The sequence below is a fragment of the Lepeophtheirus salmonis genome, chromosome 6, assembly GCF_016086655.4.
Source record: "Lepeophtheirus salmonis chromosome 6, UVic_Lsal_1.4, whole genome shotgun sequence".
Taxonomy (NCBI): Eukaryota; Metazoa; Arthropoda; class Copepoda; order Siphonostomatoida; family Caligidae; genus Lepeophtheirus; species Lepeophtheirus salmonis.
Genome location: NC_052136.2, coordinates 974398 through 981942, shown reverse-complemented (window position 1 = coordinate 981942; position 7545 = coordinate 974398).

The following is a 7545-nucleotide window of genomic DNA, read 5'->3' as shown; positions in this document are numbered from 1 at the left end:
GAAAGACTACAGTCTCTTCCAATTCAGTCTCAATCCGGTCCAGTTCAATCCTATAACTTATAAAGTTCGGTCTTTGATGACGTCACTCACCAGTTCTTGTACTGGCAGACCGAAGGACTGATCCCAAGGACTGATAGGCCGCCCTGGACTGGACTGAATAAATAATGACTGACGCAACGCTTTTGATAACTCCTACAAAATAAGCTCCTGCTAATTTTCAATACCCATGTTAAAAGCCGATTTAAGCAATGTGGCGCATAAGGGACGTAAATAATAGTTATATTTTCAAAAACTACATATGTTATTCTGGAAAAATATGTTTTTGAATCCAAGCAGTTGGTACGAAGTAATTATTTATTTATAATTTGCTTATTTAATTTTATAAAGTGAAAAACTTCAGTTTTCAATACTTATATTGAATATTAGTCATTTATATTTATATAAATATAATACTACACATAACTATAGCTGATAATATTGTAGAAAAAAACGCATACGAGGAGAAGGAGGGGGGCAGAAAGACATATGCTATCATTGTTTAAAATACTGATTTGATTTTCACTGACAATCACATCAGTATTTATCAGATGCCTGCTTTATTATGATTTTTGAGGTTATAACGAAAGTATTTATTAGCAAAATTTTAATAAAGATATACTACGTATAATTTACTTAGACGGTTTTTATCCGTTACAGTAGATTTGAAAACATCACACTCCATTAAATTGTAATTCATTATGAACCATATTCTCAGAATAATAACTAATAAAACGACAAAGTAAGAGTATTTCGAAATATATTTGAAGTTCCAAGTTTAAAATAGAAGACTTAAATCAAATATAATGTACATACTAAAAAATAAAAAATAAACCATCATACATTTAAGTTAAATATACAAAATTAAACAATTAGAACCATATAACTAATAATAACAATAAATTATAAATACAGAATATTGAAATAATGGATCAATCCAAATAATATTTTCTTGTTCTAACATCGGAATTCAGTTCAATATGTCAACTTTAGGTTGCAAAACACAAGCCAGACGTGGAGTTTAATCCATAATATCATCACCCTTTTTTCCTCATGTGCAAGTTGCATATACAATTGTGCACAGGATAGATATATCTCTGCCGATGAGATCTTAATAATTATTGATAATAAAGTATATGTCAAAATAATAAAATAATGGTAGATTTAAATCCATATCTTCTTCCAATTTTAGTACGAACAGCTTTTTAGAATCCCACTTTTATTTATTTCATGTTTATTTAAAAAAAAACCAGTTAATCCATGCAGTCAAATTTTAAACCTTAATTACTTATCTTAGATATAAAAATAAGACTCCTTTATAACTGATAAGACAATTCAGGCAACCATTCTTGACTTAATGTAGTTTTCTAACATGACATCGTAAAGATTTAGAGCAAAAGCTAATTATGTAGTAATGTCCGGCCATATTACTCCTTATTAAGAGCATCAAAAAAAGATTTCCCCGGGTTATTTATGCTTGTATAACAACATACTATTATCATGAAGGATACACACAATTACTAATTATGATGCTACACCCAATGCAACTACCACCGTTGTTGTGACCATTTAAGCCATTGTTTTTATTTTTTTTATGAGTTTTCTGAACACCATTTCTTAGAGCTTATGATCCATAGCTAATCCTTAAGTGACAAGAAAGTAATATTTATTAACTATGTAATATTGGAAAACCTAAACCTCATACCCAAGCCATTAAGTGAAGAAAACTAGTGTCATACAAACTAGTTGCGAACCATCCAAGGCTACTACCCCCGTTGTTGTGACCATTTAAGCAATTGTTTTTGCCTTTTATGAGTTTTCTGAACACCATTTCTTGGAGCTTATGAACCATAGCTTATCCTTAAGTGAAGAAACTAGTGTCAGACAAACTAGTTGCGAACCATCCAAAGCTACTACCCCTGTTGTTGTGACCATTTAAGCCTTTGGTTTTGCCATTTAATGAGCTGTGTATCATAATTCTTTATATGTTTAGTTAAAATAGAATCATATTTTATTGTTAGATTTAAAATAAATTGAATACTTACTGTTAGATAGTACAAAATTCAGAGTTCCATTTCGAAATTAGTAAATATTTGATATTTTTTACTAATTACTTCATCGTAATTTGGTGTAGATGACTCAAGACATGCTGAAAATTATCTCACTTTACAATTTACGATGGGAGTATTTCTATAAATGGTATCATTACCAACATCATCCATTAATTTAATGATGGTTCTTCGGGAATGGACGTGTTTACCCGTGTATTTCTCCATAAAGTTTTTGAACGTAGGATGATTAGCAATGGATAAGGGTGTATTACATGTAATAATCATCTTTGTGAGATCAGAGTTAAAGTCTAACTTGATGTATTCATCATTAACTTGATTTTTTAGATGAATATCCATGCTCTTGATTTAAGATGAGGATAATGAGTGGCGTGGAATACTAGACAGGGGACTAAAGGCACATTTATATTGACAAATCCGACAAGCCATCTGTTTCTCATCCGGTAAGTATTTTCCAAATTCCTGGGCCTCCATTTTCAGAAATCCAGACAGAAGGCGACGTTATTTTAGGCATTTTATTCAGTTCTCTATCGACTATCAGCATCTAATATTATATTAATATTGAATAATATAGGCGGGAATGATAACGTTCTTGATAGAAGAAGATGTATATAATTTAATCAATGATGCCATGCGTATTTATTCCTTTTCCCTGCGCGCTTTTCTCTTCATACCAAAATAATCACCCTTATCCATAGCCTTACTAATGTATAATAATGCGGGCGGGCTAAATAGGATTACCTTCCAGTAAACCTCTGTGTTCCTTGGTGAAGGCAAATCATTTTTTAAATATGTAGGTCAGTTCTTGAAATGCAAGGTATATCAATTGACAATTACGCTTGTTTGGACAGGTGTGTGTTTTTCACCATGGGTTTTCCTTTTCTCCTCTTACACTGTTGATAGAACGTCACGTCATGTCTGGTTTAGTACTAAATTCATAGATTGATTAAATATACGATCATAAAGTGACTGATCTTAATAATTAGGATTCAAATTATTTGTGTTTTTAAAACTAAATATCCTTAAAAATAATAATTACTTTAGGGAAATTGTCTATCAAAACGAAAGCATACAAAATACATAAATTAGTTAAAAACTTGCAATAAACATAAACACAAGTTTTTTAAAAATTTATATTAAATTACTTGGTCTGTATCAAATTTATGTCTCATAATTCTGGCTCTTTTCTAAAGCTACGATCAAAGAATTTATTTGAAGCGTAAGTAATACGGGTTTCATTCACAAAAAAAGTATTTGGTACTAAAAGGTCTAGTTTAGCCTCAATATTAATATTATTTAATTTTATGTCTAAACCAGAAATTCATCGAGGTTAAGTGCTGATTTTTTTAAAAATCCTGCACTAATGAATGATATTATAAAATAAAAAGGTAATTAATTAAGTTTAAAATAATTTTATAAGCTTTGAATGAAATCCTTTAACGTAACAACAATTTATAAACCAAGGCGTTTTGCCTTTTCCAAACAAATTAAAATAAAATATAGCGGTTCGAAACTTTTCAACGGCATTTTCTCAAAATTGGAAAATGGCATATAAAATATAAGCATATTTTTGAAATTAACATATTTTATGAGATATAGTGATTTTTGTTTTTTGACCAAAAAGTTGTCTTAACCTAGAAAAAGTTTTAAAATACTTAAAAAATATCAAATCAAAAATTCTTAATAACCAGATTTTGTAACGAAAAACTAATGACAGATTTGTAATCACTGGTTCAGGCACTATTATAATTAACTATGCAATAAAAAATATTTGTTTTGTTGATTTGTGAATTAGTTTTGTAATTTTTATGTCTAGACTCCATTTAGAGAAAAATCCTTTTAACTTGCACCAGTGCTGACTAGACACATATTAAACAAGGGTATCTTAATATTTGTCATTACTAAAATAAACAACATCAATAATATGATTTAATATATTTTTTTAAATATGGGACATATATTATGTAGTTGAACATCTTTTTACATCCGGGATGCCTAAAAAAGTATTCTTTATAGATAATCTTGATTCAAAAGTGACTCTATGGAATAGAGTTTTTTTTTCTTTATTGGTGTAGGGAAGTTACATTCGAAAAAAAATATACAAACAAACATTATAGTTCATAATTAAATTGAGAAGTAAAACTTTTTTCATCATTAATTTTCGCAATTGAGCTTATAATTCTCTTTTTCATGATTTCGATAGGTTTAAAACTTTCAAACTCTTGTTGCATATTTCTTCAGCATCTTCCTTAAAATTTGATTCTCATAAAACTCTCAAATTGCATGGAATGTGCATTATCAGAAATTTTGCTGCTTTCATGAGTTAGTAAAAAAAAAACCAGAGTTGAACATTGAGTTGTTGTCTAAATCATTAATCACAACAATATTATTTGATAAAGACACCATTCCTTTTTTTTTTTGGTTCTACAAGAGTTTTTCAATAAAACTTCCTTTTGGCAATTTTGTCTCACCAAGTATAAGCCAAGTGTAACACGGACTTGATGAGATAGTGGATCGCCATGGATGTCGTGTAAGATCGGGTAAAACTTTTTGGTATATTTCAGAGACAATTCTATCGAGTAGAGATAGTCCTCCTCTGATGAGAGATTTGGATCTTTTGATTGAAGGTAAATAAAATCTATGAAATAATTGATTGAGCCAGCTAGATTCCATTCCAAGTGCATTCTCAGCCAGCGAGGGAATTGTTTTTGCTTTGTAAATTGTATTAGGAATTATTAAAAAGTTATACATAACGACTCTGCACAATCTGTAATTTGAGAATTTTTATTGTGATTTCATTTACCAATAAGAAGAATGGTGTTTTTTTTTTATTTTATTTTGAAACCGGATCTCCCTCCATATTTTTTGATGTAGCCCATTGCCATCTCAATCCGTTTAGTTAATTGCCTTTCAGAATTAGCCACTAACATTAACGTGACGTCATCATCGTATATATCAACTATATGTTTTGGGTTCCCAAAATCTACTCCAAAATCTTGGAATTTCTTTAAAATAAAACATGCAAGATCGTTTAGCGTCTAGCAAGGGAGATGAAGGAAAACCCTGTCGACAACTCTTTTTCAATGCTGCAGGGTCACTTTTCCTATCAGCCATAGAGATGTTACATTGAAGAGAAGAGCTCTGACAGGATTAAAGTATTTATCAAGAAGAAGTCTTTTTACTGCTTTCATGACATGATCACGTAGAATTGAATCAAAAGCATTGCTGAAGTTAACAGCAATTATCGCTCCAAAAGTTTCCCATTTCTTTACAATCACAATGGCAGATAGTTCAATTCTTGAAATGTCAGAAATCTTTCTTCCCATGACGAAGCCTTTGGTGATCCTTTCCTATTTTGGAATTTAAAGAATTATGTAGTTCTTATTGAGCACTGTAATCGGTCTTAAATTTTACTATGCAACGGCATTGTTGCACGCAGGCTATAACCCACATTTATTATTGCTATTAAAGTTGTAGAACATGAAAATGACCATTAAAACTTTCAAAGAATGTAGGCTTGTTCGTTCAAGCGTTTAAAAAAAAATCAAGTTTCTAGGGTATACACTAGGATTCAGTGCCATATTTTGACAAGAAATAGCTGTATAGATGAATACAAATTAAATAAAAAATTGATACAAACATTCAGCATTTGAAAAATGATTTTTTTTTTAAGTCATCTTGATTACAATTAATAAAAAATGTATATAACTACTAAAAAATCGAGTAAAATGAAGGACCTTACTTACAGGTGAATATCTTTTTTAATTTTTCTTCAAAGGCTTTATATACTTGCTAAAGTTTTAGAAGACACCTTATATTTTAATTTGAAAAAAAATTGCATTTAATAAAGGTCGATTTTTGGTCAAGTTAGTTTTAATTATAATTAAAGAATTTTCATAAAATAAACTGTTTAGGTTGCGTGACAATATATTACAATATTATTCCGAGCAGGAAAATTGAATCGGTAATATATTTATCAATTGTTTTGAATATGAAACATCTATCAATTTGTTTTAATCCCCTTACATCTAAATTTTTAATCATATTAGCATATATTATTTGCACTTGCAAATTTTAAGCCGCTTGAAAGAACATTTTGAAGTAGTTCAACGGCCTCAAATCTTTGAAAATGTATACTTTTTTTTTTTTTTTAAACATAAATACTGAAGCAGTTACGTAAAATATATACATGAATTGACTCTTTAGTTAAAAACTAAATTTTTGTGGTAAAATTAGATCGCAATATTACTAAAATTAACTAAAAATGTGTATGTTAAACTGATAAAAGTTTGATGTTAGTAGAATGTACTTTATATCTTATTCAGCCAAAGTTCACAAATTATTCCCCAGATACGGAACATTAATGGAAAGTGCAGCATATCTTGTTGCTGCAGCAATAGCAATTTCTCTCAGCTCTTGAGGATGTACCAAAATTCAAAGCCTTGGTTTCCGATGAGACTCCTTTGTTCCTTTTGGAACTCCTGAACAAAAACAATTCTTTTTTCTACGTTTGTATTAGCATGTTCTGATCCTTTTATATTTAGCTTTACCAATGCCTTTAAATACCAACAGTCGGACAACCCATGAAGACATGTAGAGTATCATTAAAAAGTTTACCACAAACCTTGCAAGGCATAAAAAACTTAATAATTTAATGGAGATTTGGAATTGAGCAGTAAACTTTCTATCATCCTTTATTCCTCCCAGAGAATGAAATATTATTTTTCTCCAGTTTTCCGGATGCCCTAAGAGCTTAATGTTATTATTACAAAAATTTCCCGCTACATCTAATAAATTAGAAATTTCAATTTTAAGATGCCTAGGGTAAGGTAGAATATGGGCATTTGCTGCTCTCTGAGGGGAAACTTAAATCTCCCGTCCCCAAATAATACAAAAGTATCAACATCATGAATGGCAAGAATGTCATTATTGATTGGTTATTCCTCCAGAGATGCAGGATCTTTGAGGATCTTTGAAAATAAAACTGTTCCCTAAATTTTCCAATACTATACTTATAAATAATCTCCAAGATATACAGGTTAGCATTTCTAGATGATTTTTTTGTGCAGCAGCCCAATCCTGAAAATTGCACCGAGGGTTGTATTTGTGAGATATATTCCCATCGTTATTCTGGAATATATATTCGTTGTTGTAATTGTGTTCCTCCATTCCAAAGTCGAGTACTTTGCAATATTTATAATTATCTTCATGTAAATTTTAAGGATTATATTTGACAAAAGGTAAATTTTTCAACGTAGTTGCTCTCTGGGTCTTTCAATAGCTTACAAATAACTTTTAGGAAACAATATTGGTCACCATTTTTTTCTCTTTTCTTATAGCGTTTTCAGGAATTCTTGGAGATGTAGTAGCTGTATAAAGTATCGAAGTTATAACCTGGATGCTAAAAAGGTCAATCCTCTTCTCAAGATTAAACCCTCTC